General features: G+C 43.7%; 1 protein-coding gene across 4 annotated transcripts in view; it reads left to right on the forward strand.

Annotated features, from left to right (window-relative positions):
* LOC146808607 (NACHT, LRR and PYD domains-containing protein 3-like) overlaps positions 1–15,584 on the forward strand; it is an 800,827-nt gene that overhangs the window by 54,418 nt on the left and 730,825 nt on the right. For all 4 annotated transcript variants that reach the window (XM_085623632.1, XM_085623634.1, XM_085623635.1 and 1 more), the window contains exon 2: positions 914–1,015. The gene's annotated coding sequence lies outside the window, so the exon portion shown is untranslated. The remainder of the gene's footprint in view (positions 1–913; positions 1,016–15,584) is intronic.

Consider the following 15,584-nt stretch of genomic DNA (forward strand, 5'->3'; position numbering starts at 1 on the left):
GAAAATCGTAATCGAAGAAATAACCTACGCCTTTATGGTCTTCCGGAAAATATTGAAGGGTCTGACATGGTGTCCTTCCTTCAGAAATTTCTTCTAGAGCTCCTCGATCTACCAACGTTAACAGGTCCTCTTAACATTCAAAGAGCACACCGTCTAGGTCGTCTAAATCCTGCCGCTGATAAACCACGTGGAATTATGCTCTTTCCTGAATTTACTGAACTGATGCTTATCTTGAAGGCTGTTAGACTTAAAAGGCGTCTTATCTGACCAGATCATACTCTCTTCATATCGCAAGATATTTCCAACGCAACCAATGCTCATCGCAAAGAATTTCTTGCTTTGCGTCCACAAATGAGACGTCTCAACATACAGTATGGAATCCTCCATCCTTGTCTTTGTAAAATTACACATGAGGGTCGGTCACGTTCCTTTGACGATCCGGAAAAACTTAAACTCTTTCTTCAAAGTCTCCCGTCACATGGAATGGATACTAACCCTTGACTTGTTTTTTTTTATTTTCTTTTTCTGGATTGTCACTTTGTATTCTATTAATTGGTTTACTTAATGTCTTGCCGTTGTTTTATAATATTAATATTAATGAGGTTCTTTTTCTCTTTATTCCTCTTTATTTATTAGTGTGGTCCGTGTCCTCTGGTGTCACTACGTTCCTCTTTTTCTTCCACTTTTCTTCACTCTTTACAGATCCGGATGTTATCCCTTGATCTGTTTACATGTCTCTACTTTCCTCTTTTACTTCTCTTTTCTTTTCCTCTTGTTTCTCTCTTCTTCTTTTTTTATTGTTCTTCCACATTGTTATTTCTGTTTTTCTGTACTTGTTTTATTGTTGATATTAGATCTTTCTCTTTACATATTGAACAATATCTTTCCTTCTTGTTTCTTGTCAATTCTGCAGTTCCGTGCTCCTATTCCCCCATGTTCACCTTCATCCTGAGTTATGGTTAATGTGACTTCGTGGAATGTTCGTGGTCTTGGTCACCCAGTCAAGCGTCAAAAGGTATTGTCTCACCTGGCTAAACTTAATACCCAGATTGCTTTTTTACAGGAAACCCATTGTAATGACAAAGAATCCCTTAAACTTAAACGCCATTGGGTTAATCAAATTGTTTTCTCTCCTGCTACTGATCGTCATGGTGGTGTCGCCATATTGTTCCATAAATCTATTAATGCACAGATTGTATCATCAGATTGTGACCCGAATGGTCGTTGGGTGTTGGCAGAGACTATTATAAATAAAAGACAAATAACTTTTTTCAATATTTATGGTCCTGTTAAGCCAGATTCTGAATTTTGGCAATCCATAAAGCTGAAACTATTGTCACTCTCCAATTCTAATATTGTGCTTGGTGGTGATTTTAATAATTGGTTAGATCCATTTACTGATAGGCAATCCAAATGTAAGTTTAAACCTGACAAATCCCACAAATCATTTCAATCAGCCATCTCCTCCCGTCCATTATTTGATACATGGAAAACGTGTAACCCAGACACCTCTGAATTTACCTTCTTTTCACCTGTACACCATACCAGATCCCGTATTGATTATATCCTAGCCTCCAAATCACTGCTACCATGTCTCCAATCCTCTGACATTGGATCTATCTTTATATCTGGCCATGCTCCTGTCTCCACCCTTACTGACCTATCTCTCACCACATGTAAACAAGGCAGATGGCGTTTCAATAATTTCCTTTTATCAGACCGTACCTTTATTCAAGAAGCATCCTCTTTTATTAAGGAATTCTTTACTTTTAATAATTCTATAGACACCTCCTTACACAACAATTGGGATGCTTTTAAAGCATCTTTTAGAGCCTTCACTATTGCCTATTCCTCAAAGAAGAAAAAGTTATTACATACTAAATATAAAGAAACCCTAACCCTTCTAAAAACGTTAGAACATAATTATTACACTTCTAAATCTCCCTCTTCTTTACAAGAATTAATCAAAGCTAAATCCACCCTAAATAAAATAGTCACTAAGGATGCCTGTAACATCCTCCTTAAGATTAAATCGAAATATCATGGGGGCCAAAACAAAGCTGGGAAAATGCTAGCAAATTATCTAAAAATTAAATCAGAACGTAAAGTGATTGGCCCCATTCATTCAGAATCAAGCAATACTCTCCTTTCATCTGACTCTGACATTATTTGCACATTTCAATCATACTACAATCTATTATATACAGAAACTATCAAACCCTCTGAAGATGACTTTACTTCTTTTTTCCGTGATATCCCCAAGCCCAAAACTTCCCAGGATATTTTGAAACCTCTTGAAGAAGACATTTCCCTACAAGAATTAACTGATGCTTTTAAATCTTTGAAAAAAGCAAAGGATTCTGGCCCCGATGGATTTTCAATTGAACTATTCTCTGCTTTCTCCTCAATTTTTGCTCCCAAATTATTAGAACTTTTTAAATCTTTTATATCCAACTCCCAAGCCTGTGGCTCTTTTTTGGAAGCCCTTATTATTGTAATCCCCAAACCAGATAAAGACCCCTCCTATTGCAAATTTTTTCGTCCTATTTCATTAATTAATTATGATTGTAAAATTTTTGCTAAAATATTGGCTTCCCGTTTAGAGAAAATTATCCCTATTCTCATTAACCCAGACCAAGTTGGTTTTGTTAAAGGTCGTCTGGCTTCCGACAATGCCAGAATGTTTTCTAACATTCTTGCTCTTAGTAAAAAATATCCCTCCCCCACTAGCTGCTCTATCTTTGGATGCAGAAAAAGCCTTTGACCGTGTTAACTGGGAGTTCTTGATACATACATTACAATGGTTTGGCTTTGGTCCGAAGTTTATATCATATGTTAAATTACTATATACTAATCCAAAAGCATGTATTTCTGTTAATGGTCTTTTTTCTCCCTATTTCTCCCTCCAAAGAGGCACACGTCAGGGTTGCCCCCTTTCACCATTGCTTTTCCTGCTATGCTTAGGACCATTTCTGGAACGTACTAGAAGCAATCCTCGCATTTCTGGTTTTAGTCTCAAGACCCACCAAATTAAATTGTCTGCGTATGCTGATGATGTTCTTATTTATATGTCCAATCCTGTATCTTCCTTACCCCCCTTTTTGCAGGAAATCTTATCATTCGCTAAGGATTCAGGCTATAAATTAAACTTTTCTAAAACTGAGATTTTACCTTTAAACCCTTCTTGTTATAGGTATATGTTTGAATCATCTAACTTCACGTGGTGTCCCCAAAAAATTAAATATCTTGGCATATGGTTCTCCTCCAACGTTCGTGACACATTATCCCATAACTTTTCTGCCTTAAAACTTAAAATTACTACTTTGTTAAACCTCTGGTCTCCATTGTTCCTTTCGTGGTGGGGCAGACTTGATACAATTAAAATGATGATTGTCCCCCAGATTTTGTTTATACTGTCTATGTTACCATTTAAAATTCCTAAATATCATTTCTCTCAGATTAATTTGTTATGCACTAAATTTCTATGGAATAACAAACATGCACGTATTGCCTTGTCTAAACTGATTCGTCCTAAAAATGAGGGGGGTGTTAGATTCCCTGATTTTCATTTGTATCACAATGCTTTTTTGATTCGTCAATTTTATTCTTTGTCTAAAGATTATCAGGATTTATCTAAACCTTCATGGGTTACTGTTGAATGCTCACTGGTAATGATTTTTCAATGCGTGATGTTGTTCGCATGACTAATTGTACTTTTATTTCCAAATATCCTATTTAGAAACATTCTCAAGTTTTGTTACATACACTTTTCTTTAAGAATTTGGATAATTATCAATCTTTCCTAGCGTCATCGCTTTGGTTCAGTATATACATTAAGTTCCGTCACAAATCATTCTACTACAAACAATGGAAAGAAAAGGGTCTTTTTTATGTACACCAAATGTTTGTCAATAATGTGATTCTTTCTTTCCATCAGTTGCAAGAGTCTTTTCAATTACCTGATTCCTGTATTCAGCAGTATGATATTTTAGCTTCAATACTTTAATTCCTCTCTCTGCCAACTCCTACTTCCTTTCTTCCTGATACTTCACTATATCAAGTCTCTACTGATACTATTCCTAGTGCCTCCTTTATCTATAAATCTTTATCTACCCCTGTTGGCACACGGAATAAATCTAAGGTTGAACTTGAGTGGGAACAGGACTTATCTTTAACACTGTCCACATCGCAATGGGATACGTTTTGGCAGAAACTATTCAAGACATCCAAAGCTGCTAATCTCACACAGTCTTTATACTTTATTTATAATAGAGTTGTCATTACTCCCCTTATGTTACATAAATTCAACCACTCTGTCACATCTTCCTGTTGGTCTTGTCTTAATGCTGAAGGTTTTTTATTACATGTATTGTTCTACTGCCCTAAGGTGTATGCTTTTTGGGATGCTATTTGGTCAAAATGTTCACTGTTTTTTTCTCACAAAATACAATTTAATATGCTTAATGTCTTTTTAGGCACTATGTCGCCTGACTTTGCTCTAGTTTCTCCCGCATCTCTTCTATTTGATTTATTTCTTGCTGTGGCTTTTAAAGTTATACTAACATGCTAGAAAGATAATTCTAAGCTATCTTTTTTGCATTGGTGGAATTATATATGTGATGAACATAGAATTGCCTCTATTCCTCAATCTTCCATCCACCTACAAATTAAATCTGACTTACTATGGCTACCCTTTACGACTTTTCTATCAACATCATTATAATCTCTTTCTATTCTTTCTATTTTGTCATCCCTCTCTTCCTTTCTTTCCTTTCTTTTCCTTATTCTTTTCTTTTCTTCTTACTTCCTCTTTTTCCTTTTCTCTTTCCGCTAATAAAAATATACTTTCTCTTAAGTATTATATTCATTCTAACATTTACACAGGCCTTTTTGTATACCACTGTAGTATAATAGTTTTATCTCTTTCTTCTTTGGTATGCTTTCTTTTTTTTTTTTTTTTAATTTTCTCCATTCTTAGGCACATTACTGAAATTGTTTAAATTTTCTGTAACCCTTTCTGTATAATTCACCTATTGTGCAGCTACTATTTACATATGCCTGTATGCTCATATTTTGATTGCTATCGACTTAATTTATATTTGTAATCCTGTGTTTTCCATGTCTCTAATAAAAATTATTTAACTAAAAAAAAAAGAAAGTATGTGGCATTTAGTGTGTAGGAATTATGTAGAGTGGGATTATGTGTTATGGAGAATAATTGTGTGGTATGGTAGTCTGTGTTGTGGAGTGGTAACCTCAGGTTTAGTCTCCCTTGTTTCCATAGAAGCTAAATTATGAACTCAATGAGACAAAAAAAGAAGGAATAGCTAAGGAGCAGTTCTGGACCTAGGCAGAGGTATGAGCAGGGTCACAGGAATTACTGTTTGGCTGCAAGGACTTTCGCACAATTATACATTTTCCGCATTAGCCACATAATCCCTCATCTGCTGCCTATTGGTCACCTGTTACTTATTTCTAAATGTGGGTGTTAAATTGGTACTAATGGTGTGCAGACCACTCTTGCTTCTTTCTGCGCCTCTCTTGCCGCTTTCTTCATTTCTGTTGCTTCTTTCTGCAACTTTATTTTCCTCTGCATTTCTTTTGCCTCTTTCTGCTCATCTCTTCCACTTTCTGTACCTCTCTAGCCTCTTTCTCAACCTCTTGTGCCTCCTTCTGCACCTCTGTTGACTCTTTCTGCACATCACTTGCTTCTTCCCTTACCCCTCTTGCTTCTTTCTGTACCTCTCTTGCCTGTTTCTGTACCTCTCTTGCCTCTTTCTACACTTCTCTTGCCTCTTTCTGCATCTCTGTTGTTTCTTTCTTTACTTCTCTTGCCTCTTTCTGCACCCCCTTGCCTCTTTCTGCACCTCTGTTGCTTCTTTCTGAACTTCTCTTGCTTCTTTCTGCACCTCTGTTGCTTCCTTCTGCACCCCTCTTGCCTATTTCTGCAACCCTCTTCCATCTTTAGGCACCTCTCTTGCCTCAGTCTGCCCACCTGTTCCCTCTTTCTGTACCCCTTTTGCCTGTTTCTGCACCCTCTTCCCTCTTTTTGCACCACTCTAGCCTTTCTGTACCTCTGTTGCTTCTTTCTGCACCTCTCTTGTCTCTATCTGCACCCTTCATGCCTCTTTAAGCACCTCTGTTGCTTCTTTCTGCAGTTCTCTTCCTTCTTTCTGCACTCTTCCTGCCTCTTTCTTTAACCCTCTTGCCTCTTTGTGCACCTCTCCTAAACCTATCTGCATCCCGCTTGCCTCTTTGTGCACCTCTGTTGGTTCTTTCTGCACTGCTCTTGCTTCTTTCTGCACCTCTGTTCCAGATTTCTTAATCCTCTTGCCTTTTTTCTGCATCCCTCTTTCTCTACCTCTCTTGCCAGTCTGCTCACCTGTTCCCTCTTTCTGCACCCCTTTTGCCCGTTTCTGCAACTCTTTTGCCTCTTTCTGCAGTTCTCTTGGCACCTTCTGCACCTCACTTGTCTCTTTTTGCACCTCTGTTGGTTCTTTTGCACTGCTCTTGCTTCTTTCTGCACCTCTATTTTAAATTTCTGTACCCTCTTGCCTCTTTCTGCATCCCTCTTACCTGTTTCTGCACCTCTTTTGCCTCTTTCTGCATCTCACTTGCCTATTTCTGTACTTCTCTTGCTTCTTTCTGTACTTCTCTTGCCTCTGTCTGCACCTCTCTTGCCTCATTTTGCATCCCACTTGCTTTTTTCTGCATCCCTCTTTCCTCTTTATACACCCCACTTGCTTCTTTCTGCATCCCTCTTGCCTCTTTCTGTACCCCTCTTCCCTCTTTGTGCAACTCTCTTGCCTATTTCTACACCTCTCTTCTCTCGTTCTGCAACACTCTTGCCTCTTTCTGTACCTCTGTTGCTTCTTTCTGCACTTCTTTTGGCTCTTTCTGCACCCTTCGTGCCTCTTTTAGCACCTCTGTTGCTTCTTTCACCACTTCCCTTCCTTCTTTCTGTACCCCTTGTGCCTCTTTCTGCACCCTTCTTTCCTTTTCCTGTGTATCTCTTTGTTCTTTATTTACTCCTCTTGCCTCTTCTTGCACCCCTCTTGCCTCCTGCACCTCTGTTTGTTCTTTCTGCACTGCTTTTGCCTGTTTCTGAAACTCTCTTGCCTCTTTCTGCACTTTTCTTGCCTTTTTCTGCACCTCTGTTGCTTCTTTCTGCACTTCTCTTGCTTCTTTCTGCACTTCTCTTGCTGCTTTTTGCACCCCTCTTGCATCTTTCTGCACCCTTCTTCCCTCTTCCTACACCTCTCTTCCCTCTTTCTGAACACCTCTTGCCTCTTTCTGCACCTCTCTTGGTTGGTTCTTAACTGCTCTTGTTTCTTTCTGCACCTGTCTTGTAAATTTCTGCACCCCACTTCCCTCCTTCTGTACCTCTTTTGCCTCTGTCTGTACCCCTCTTGCCTCTTTCTGCAACTTTGTTGCTTCTTTCTGTACTTCTCTTGCTTCTTTCTGCACCTCTCTTGCACATTTCAGCACCCCTCATGCCTCTGTGTGCACCTCTCTTGCCTCTTCCTGCTCCTCTCTTGCCACTTTCTGTACCCCCTTGCCTCTTTCTTCACATATTTTGCTTTTTTCTGCACTTCTCGTGCCTCTTTCTGCACCCCTATTGCCTCTTTCTGCACCTCTGTTGGTTCTTTCTGCCCTGCTCTTACTTCTATCTGCTACTCTCTTGCACATTTCTGCACCCCTCTTGCCTTTTTCTGTACCTCTGTTGGTTCCTTCTGTACCTCTCTTGCCTCTGTGTGCACTCTTGTTCCCTCTTTGTGCACCTCTTTTGCCTGTTTCTGGAACTCTTCTGTCTTTATTCACTGTTCTTGCCTCTTTCTGCACCTCTGATGCTTCCTTACTTTCTGTACCTCCCTTGCCTCTTGTAGGAAGGTGGAATCTGACTATATGGTGGCCCCCACTTTTTGCCTGGTGTTTTGCTGGTTTATGACTTAGTTGGACTGGGATCCTGCTATTCAGGGCCCCAGTCTATCTGCTTTCTCTGTAAAATGGTTTCCATGTACATTAGGTACATTTCCATTTCCAATTGGATTCTGGAGTGCCATATAAGCCCCTAGTATATGGTATACCATGTACCTAGGGCATAGGTACCTCAGAGGCCTACCAGGGGCTGAAGCATGTATTATGCCACCCCTGGGAAGCACTCCAAAATAGAACCACAGGTCTGCTACTGCAGCCTGGGTAAGGGTGTGCTTGCACCCCTTACTGTGGTATAGGCTACCTATATCACTATCATTGCGCACACATATAAAACCTATAAGTCACTCCTATGGCAGACCTTAACAATTCTGAAGGCAGAGTGCTTGGTTTTTATGTGAGAGGGTGCCCCTGCATGAGCAGAGCCCCTCTGCAGCGTTCGAAGTATCTCCTCTGATGCTGTTTGTGGTGCAGCCTGACCATATACTCTTAAGTGCATTATAACCTCGCAGTAAATGCTAACTTTCGGATGGCTGCACGGAAACATGTTGTGTTTGGTGTCAAACGCTTTGGAATACTACCCCCCCACCAGTTCTGGTGGCGGGGGTAGCATTCCACCCTTCTAGAGGGGGAGACATGTTCACACGGGTCTAACCCGGTAGGACTTTCCTGAGCCCTGGCATCACAAAATGGATGCCTCTGCCACAGACACGGGTCTGGCCTCCGGCTGCTGACCGAAACTCCGGTAGGGGAGGCCTGGACAATAGGTTTACTGTTGTAACCACCTCCCCAGACAGGCAGATGTGTATTGGGGCTGGGCGGGAGAACTCTCTGGTGCACCAAAGAAGCAACTGACCGGTCTGTATTGCTGAATCTCCCGCCGGCCGCCAAAGTCTTTGCATCACCAGAGGTGGATTTCCAGACTTCCCCAAGGTCACCCTGAGTGCACAGTAAAGCTGAGGCCCGTGGCTGTCGTGTGTGACGTGGAACCGTGACCCCTGGACACTGCGAACCTTTACAGCAACACTATGTTTCTGGTCCTCCTAGAAGTTGTGCTTTGGGCTCCAAGTAGCCCCAGCCTTGAGCTTTGAGCACCTCCTGCACCGAAGATTGCTCGCCTCCACTCCACGAGTGATCCGTGGGCCAGTTTCAAGTGTGATGGCTTGAGGCTCCTTCGCGATCACTAGCCCATTGGCTAGCAGGACCCCACGAAGGCAACTCCTCTTCTAATTAGGCTTTCCTGGTTGCTCCAGATGTGCCCTGACTTACCCTTTGAAAGGGTAGGGATTGACATTGTTGGTCCCATGGATCCCCAAACAGCATCTGGGCACAGATTTATACTGGTGATAGTGGATCAGGCCACCAGGTATCCAGAAGCAATTCCCCTAAGGACCACTACAGAAACTGTAGTGGCAAGAGCTCTCTTGAGTGTGTTCTCAAGAGTAGGCTTTCCTAAGGAGGTAGTATCTGACAGGGGCAAACTTCATGTCCAGTTACCTGACTGGTATGTGGAAGGAGTGTGGAGTGAACTACAAGTTCACCACACCCTATCACCCACAATGCAATGGTATAGTTGAGAGATTCAACAAAACCTTAAAGGGCATGATTAAAGGACTCCCAGAGAAGCGTAGGCGAAAATGGGACCTACTCTTGCCCTGCCTTTTATTTGCATACAGGAAGGTGCCTCAAAAGGGGGTTAGTTACAGCCCATTTGAACTTTTGTTTGGTCACCCTGTCAGGGGTCCATTGTGTTTGGTGAAGGAAGGATGGGAGTTGCCTCTCAAGACCCCAAAGCAAGACATAGTGGACTATGTACTTGGTCTCCACTCCAGGATGGCTGAGTACATGAAAAAGGCAAACAAAAACCTTGAGGCTAGCCAGGAACTGCAAAAAGCCTGGCATGACCAAAAGGCTGTACTGACTGTTTACCAGCCAGGACAGAAAGTGTGGGTGTTGGAGCCTGTGGCCCCAGCAGCCCTCCAGGACAAATGGAGTAGCCCCCATACCATAGTTGAACAGAAAGGGGAGGTTACCTACTTGGTAGACCTTGGAACCCCTAGTAGTCCCCACAGGGTACTTCATGTCAACAGACTTAAACCATATGTTGACAGGGCAGACATGGGCTTGCTCATGACTACTGATGAAGGATGGGAGGAAGAGAGTGACCCACTCCCTGACCTGCTTTCTCAGAACCCTTATGATGGGTCAGTTGATGGTGTAGCCTTGGCAGGCAGCCTCACAGCCCAGCAGCAAACTGACTGCAGAAACCTTCTCAGCCAGTTTAGACATATGTTTTCACTGACTCCAAGTCAGACCACCTGGTGCACTCGTGAAGTGGACACTGGGGACAGTCTGCCTGTGAAGAATATGATCTACAGGCAACCTGACCATGTCAGGGACTGTATAAGAACAGAAGTCCAAAAGATGTTGGATCTGGGTGTGATTGAACCCTCAGTTAGCCCTTGGGCTAGCCCAGTAGTCCTGGTACCAAAACCTCACACCAGTGGTGGAAAAAGAGAGATGAGGTTTTGTGTAGACTACAGGGGTCTCAATGCAGTCATTAGGACTGATGCCCATCTCATCCCCAGGGCAGATGAGCTAATAGATACTTTGGCCTCAGCCAAGTTTCTAAGCCCATTTGACCTGACAGCTGGCAACTGGCAGATCAGACTAGCTGATGATGCAAAGCCAAAGACAGCATTTTCTACCCCTAGTGGGCACTATCAATTGGTGGTAATGCACTTTGGTTTGAAGAATGCACCTACCACTTTACAAAGGTTGGTGAATCAAGTCCTTACATGCCTGGAAGACTTTAGTGCAGCATATCTAGATGATATTGCTGTCTTTAGCTCCACCTGAGGAATATTTTGGAGGCCCTGCAAAAAGCAGGCCTAACTATCAAGGCTACTAAGTGCCAGATAGGGAAGAGTCAGGTTGTGTACATGGGTCGACTTAAAGGTGGAGGCCAGGTTCAACCATTGCAGAGCAAAATCCAAACCATAATGGAATGGATTGCTCCAACTACCCAGACTCAGGTGAGAGCCTTCTTAGGCCTGATTGGGTACTATAGGAGATTTGTCAAAGGGTATGGATCAACAGTGACACCCTTGAATGCCTTAACTTCTAAGAAGATGCCTAAAAAGGTTCAGTGGACAGCTAGCTGTCAAAAGGCATTTGATGACCTGAAGCAGGCCATGTGCACTGCTCCCATTCTGCAGAGTCCTGACTACTCCAAGAAGTTCATTGTCCAAACAGATGCATCTGAATTGGGGGTAGGGGCTGTACTGTCACAATTGAATGATGAAGGTCAGGATCAGCCAGTAGCTTTTGATAAGCAGAAGGCTGACCCCTAGAGAGAAACGTTGGTCAGACATTGAGAGGGAGGCCTTTGCTGTGGTTTGGGCTCTGAAGAAGTTGAGGCCATACTTGTTTGGTACTCACTTCCTTATTCAGACAGACCATAAGCCCCTCTTATGGCTAAAACAAATGAAGGGTGAACACCCCAAACTGCTTAGTTGGTCCATTTCCCTACAAGGGATTTACTTTACAGTGGAACATAGACCTTGGAGTAACCATGCCAATGCAGATGGACTCTCTAGGTATTTCCACTTAGAACATGGAGACTCAACTGGTCAAGGTTAGTTTAATGTCCCTGCGTTTGTGGGGGGGGGGGGGTTGTGTAGGAGAGTAGGAACTGCTTCACATGGGTACCCCCACTTTTTGCTGGTGTATCACTGTTTTTCGACCTTAGTCTGGCTGTGGCCCTGCTAATCAGGGCCACAGCCTAGCTGCTTCCTCTCTAAAATGGTTTGCATGTACATTAGGTACATATCTAATTAGAATCTGGAGTGCCTTATAAGCTCCTAGTATATGGTATACTATGTACTTAGGGCATAGGTACCTCAGAGGCCTACCAGGGGCTGAAGCATGTATTATGCCACCCCTGGGAAGCACTCCAAAATGGCACCACAGGTCTGCTACTGCAGCTTGGTAAGGGTGTGCTTGCACCCCTTACAGTGGTATAGGCTACCTATATCCACATATATATACAAACACATATAAACCTATAAGTCACCCCTATGGCAGGCCTTGACAATCCTGAAGGCAGAGTGCTTGGTATTGTGTGAGAGGGTGCCCAAGCATGAGCTGAGCCCCTATGCAGCATTCGGAAATACTTGGCTGTTCTGTGACACAGCCATTCCATATACTCGTAAGTGCATTATAACCTCACGGTATATGCTTACTTTGGAATGGCTGCATCAAAACATGTCGTGTTTGGTTTCAAACGCTTTGGAATACTACCATCCCCCGCCAGTTCTGGCGGCGGGGGTAGCATTCCACCCTTCTAGAGGGAGAGACATGTTCACACTTGTCTAACCCGGTAGGACTTTCCTGAGCCCTGGCACAAAAAATGGATGCCTCTGCAACAAACACGGATCTGGCCTCCTGCTGCTGACCAAAACTCCGGCAGGGGAGACCTGGACAATAGGTTTCCTGTCGAAGGGAGGTGTAACCACCTCCCCAGACAGGCAGATGTGTATTGGGATGGGTGGGAGCACTCTCTGGTGCTTTGAAGTCCTGCACTGGGGGCACACTTGGTGTCCCTGTGCATAGTCCAGTTCAAACCAGTTGCAGGGGCTACCTGCCCCTGCTCTGGCACGAAACTGGACGAAGGAAATGGGTGTAACCACCCCTCTGTCCAAAACCTCCCATAGGTGGGTCCCTAGAGTATGTCCAACCCTCAAACTTAGTATAAGTATGGGAACCCAGTCCTCGTGACTTTAGATTACCCTGGACGAAACTCTACAACATATATCCTGGACCTTCGACGTTCTATCCTGACTAGAGGACTGAAGAAATCTCCATTGGGGTCAAGGAGTGACTCCCCTGCTTGGCAGGCACCAAAGAAGCAACTGACCGGTCTACAATTCTGAAGCTCCCTGCATCCGCAGAGGTGGATTTCCAGACTTCCCCGTGGCTATCATGGGTGACGAGGAACCCTGACCCCTGGGCACCGCGTACTATTGCTGTTACATCAACTTCCTGTTTATCCTTGAAGTACTGCTTTGGGCTCCGAGTAGCCCCAGCATTGAGCACTGATTATACCGAAGATCTCCATCTTCCACTCCATGAGTGACCCGTGGGCCGTGTTCCAGTGCGACCGGTTGAGGCTCCTTCGCGATCGCTAACCTGTTGGCTAGTGGGTCCCCATGAAGGCAACTCCTCTTCTGTTTGGGCTTCCCTGGTTGTTCCAGACATGCCCTGACTTACCTACACTGGGTGAGTCCCCCAGATCTTGCTGGTCTACACCGACATCCTTCTTCTCTTTCCACAAGACTTGCTGTTGCCAAGGCTTGTTTGGTCCAATCTGGTCACCGACAATGCAGCACTCAACAGACTTCATGGGACAGCTCGAATCCGGCTTGTGGACTTTGTCGACACTGCCTGGACCTTGTGGCTGAAGAGTCAAGACACCCGTCAACTCACCTGAAGCACCCAACATCTGTGGGCATTGGTCCATCCTGCCCTCGGTCACTGGCAAGTGACCCAGACTCTGTCCACTCTGCTTTCAGGTTCCTTCCATCCTAGATCCAGGCTTGGATCTCTTTGGACACTTCTCCTACTCATGGCAGCAGCAGTTCTTCGTCAGCTTCCATTGTAATCGACGACGTGACCTGACACCAAAAAAAACCTATGCACCCGGCTTTTCTGGGTGAGGTAACTCGAGTACTCTGGTGCTCTCGTGGGTGCTAGCCCTCGAACTTCTTAAGCCCAAAAGGGTTTGGTCCTGACTCGATTCTAATTGTCCCTAATCTTTAAATTTCCAACCGCGGCATTGCCCATAGAAGCTAACAGGAACCCGCAGTTGTGTTTACACACTGCACACAGTCCCCGTGGGTCCCCTGTGTCACTACCTTGGGTGGTTCCTTGGGGTCCCAGTGACTCTACAAGCTCTAGGCCTTGTGTCTAGTCCAGTCGTGGTTCTTATACCACTTTATTGGTATATGGTTTGGTACGCCCCTAGGCCCCAAACGTGTATTTGTGCTATTACTGTTGATTGCTAACTTGTAAATTAAGTACTTCGAACTCCAGTCTCATAAAGAGACTAGAGGGGTGTGTTTTATCTTAAATACATATACTTTAAATATATACCTGGTGTGGTTGTCCTTTCATTTGATCATTCAAGAGATTATAGACTGGTAAAAGAAGCTGCTTTACATTCCTTCAAGACTTAGCCTGAAGGCTGCTCTCCATAGCTACCACTAGGATAGCTTTCAATAAAGGTTGTCTTTAACCTATTCACCATAAGGAGTTGTTTGGACTGATACAAGGTGCCCACTATAATTAGTGGACAGCATATATCAGGCCAACTTCTCACATTGGTGTGCAGCGTGTGGGATTCCAGCTTGCTATTGTTTTACTAGATAATCTCAATTGAATTGATCAACTGAAAACCAGTAAAGGTACCTTAGGTACATGTAATATCAAGTTTAGTTATAGTAAGTTCTACTGAACCTAGAGTTGTGTGTTAAGGGATAGCACACCCTTTATACAACTCAAGAGAGTTTAGTAGGCCACACTAGTGTAGGTAGTGCAATACACCACACCACAGTAGTAATGTCTAGTCAGCCAAGAACCAGTGGATCCCTACCAGAAGCCAGTTCAAGAGATTATAGACTGGTTAAACAAGCTGCTTTACATTCCTTCAAGACTTAGCCTGACGGCTGCTCTCCATAGCTACCACTAGGATATCTTTCAACAAAGGTTGTCTTTAACGTATTCACCATAAGGGGTTGTTTGGACTGATACAAGGTGCCCACTATAACTAGTGGACAGCATATATCAGGCCACCTTCTCACACCTCTTGCCTTTTTCTGCATCCCTCTTACCTGTTTTTGCACCTCTCTCTTGCCTCTGTCTGCACCCCTGTTCCCTCTTTCTGTACCTCTTTTGCCTGTTTCATCAACTCTCTTGTCTCTTTTTGTAGTTCTCTTGCCTCCTTCTGCACCTCTGTTGCATTTTTCTGCACTTCTCTTGCCTCTTTCTGCACCCCTGTTGCTTCATTCTTCACTTCCCATGCTTCTTTCTGCACCCGTCTTGCTTCTTTCTGCACCTCTCTTGCCTCTTTCTACTTCTCACTTGCTTCTTTCTACACTTCTCTTGCTTCTTTCTGCACCTCTGTTGCTTCTTTCAGCAATTCTATTGCCTCTTTCTGTACTTCTCTTGTCTCTTTCTGTACCTCTATTGCCTCTTTCTGCACCTCTCTTGCCTCTTCCTGGATGTCACTTGCTTCTTTCTGCACCCCTCTTGCCTCTTTCTGCACCTCATTTGTTTTTTTCTGCACCCCTCTTGCCTCTTTCTGTACCCTTCTTCCCTCTTTGTGAAACTCTCTTGCTTCTTTTTACTCCTCTCTTCCCTCTCTCTGCACCACTCTTGCCTCTTTCTGTACCTCTGTTGCTTCTTCCTGCACTTCTTTTGGCTCTTTCTGTATGCTTTGTGCCTCTTTCAGAACCTCTGTTGCTTCTTTCTGCACTTATCTTCCTTCTTTCTGCACCCCTTGTGCCTCTTTCTGCACCCTTCTTTCTTTTTCCTGCACGTCTCTCTGTTCTTTCTGCACTGCTCTTTCCTCTTACTGCATCCCCCTTGCC

This window comes from Triturus cristatus, chromosome 8 (assembly GCF_964204655.1).
Source record: "Triturus cristatus chromosome 8, aTriCri1.1, whole genome shotgun sequence".
NCBI lineage: Eukaryota > Metazoa > Chordata > Amphibia > Caudata > Salamandridae > Triturus > Triturus cristatus.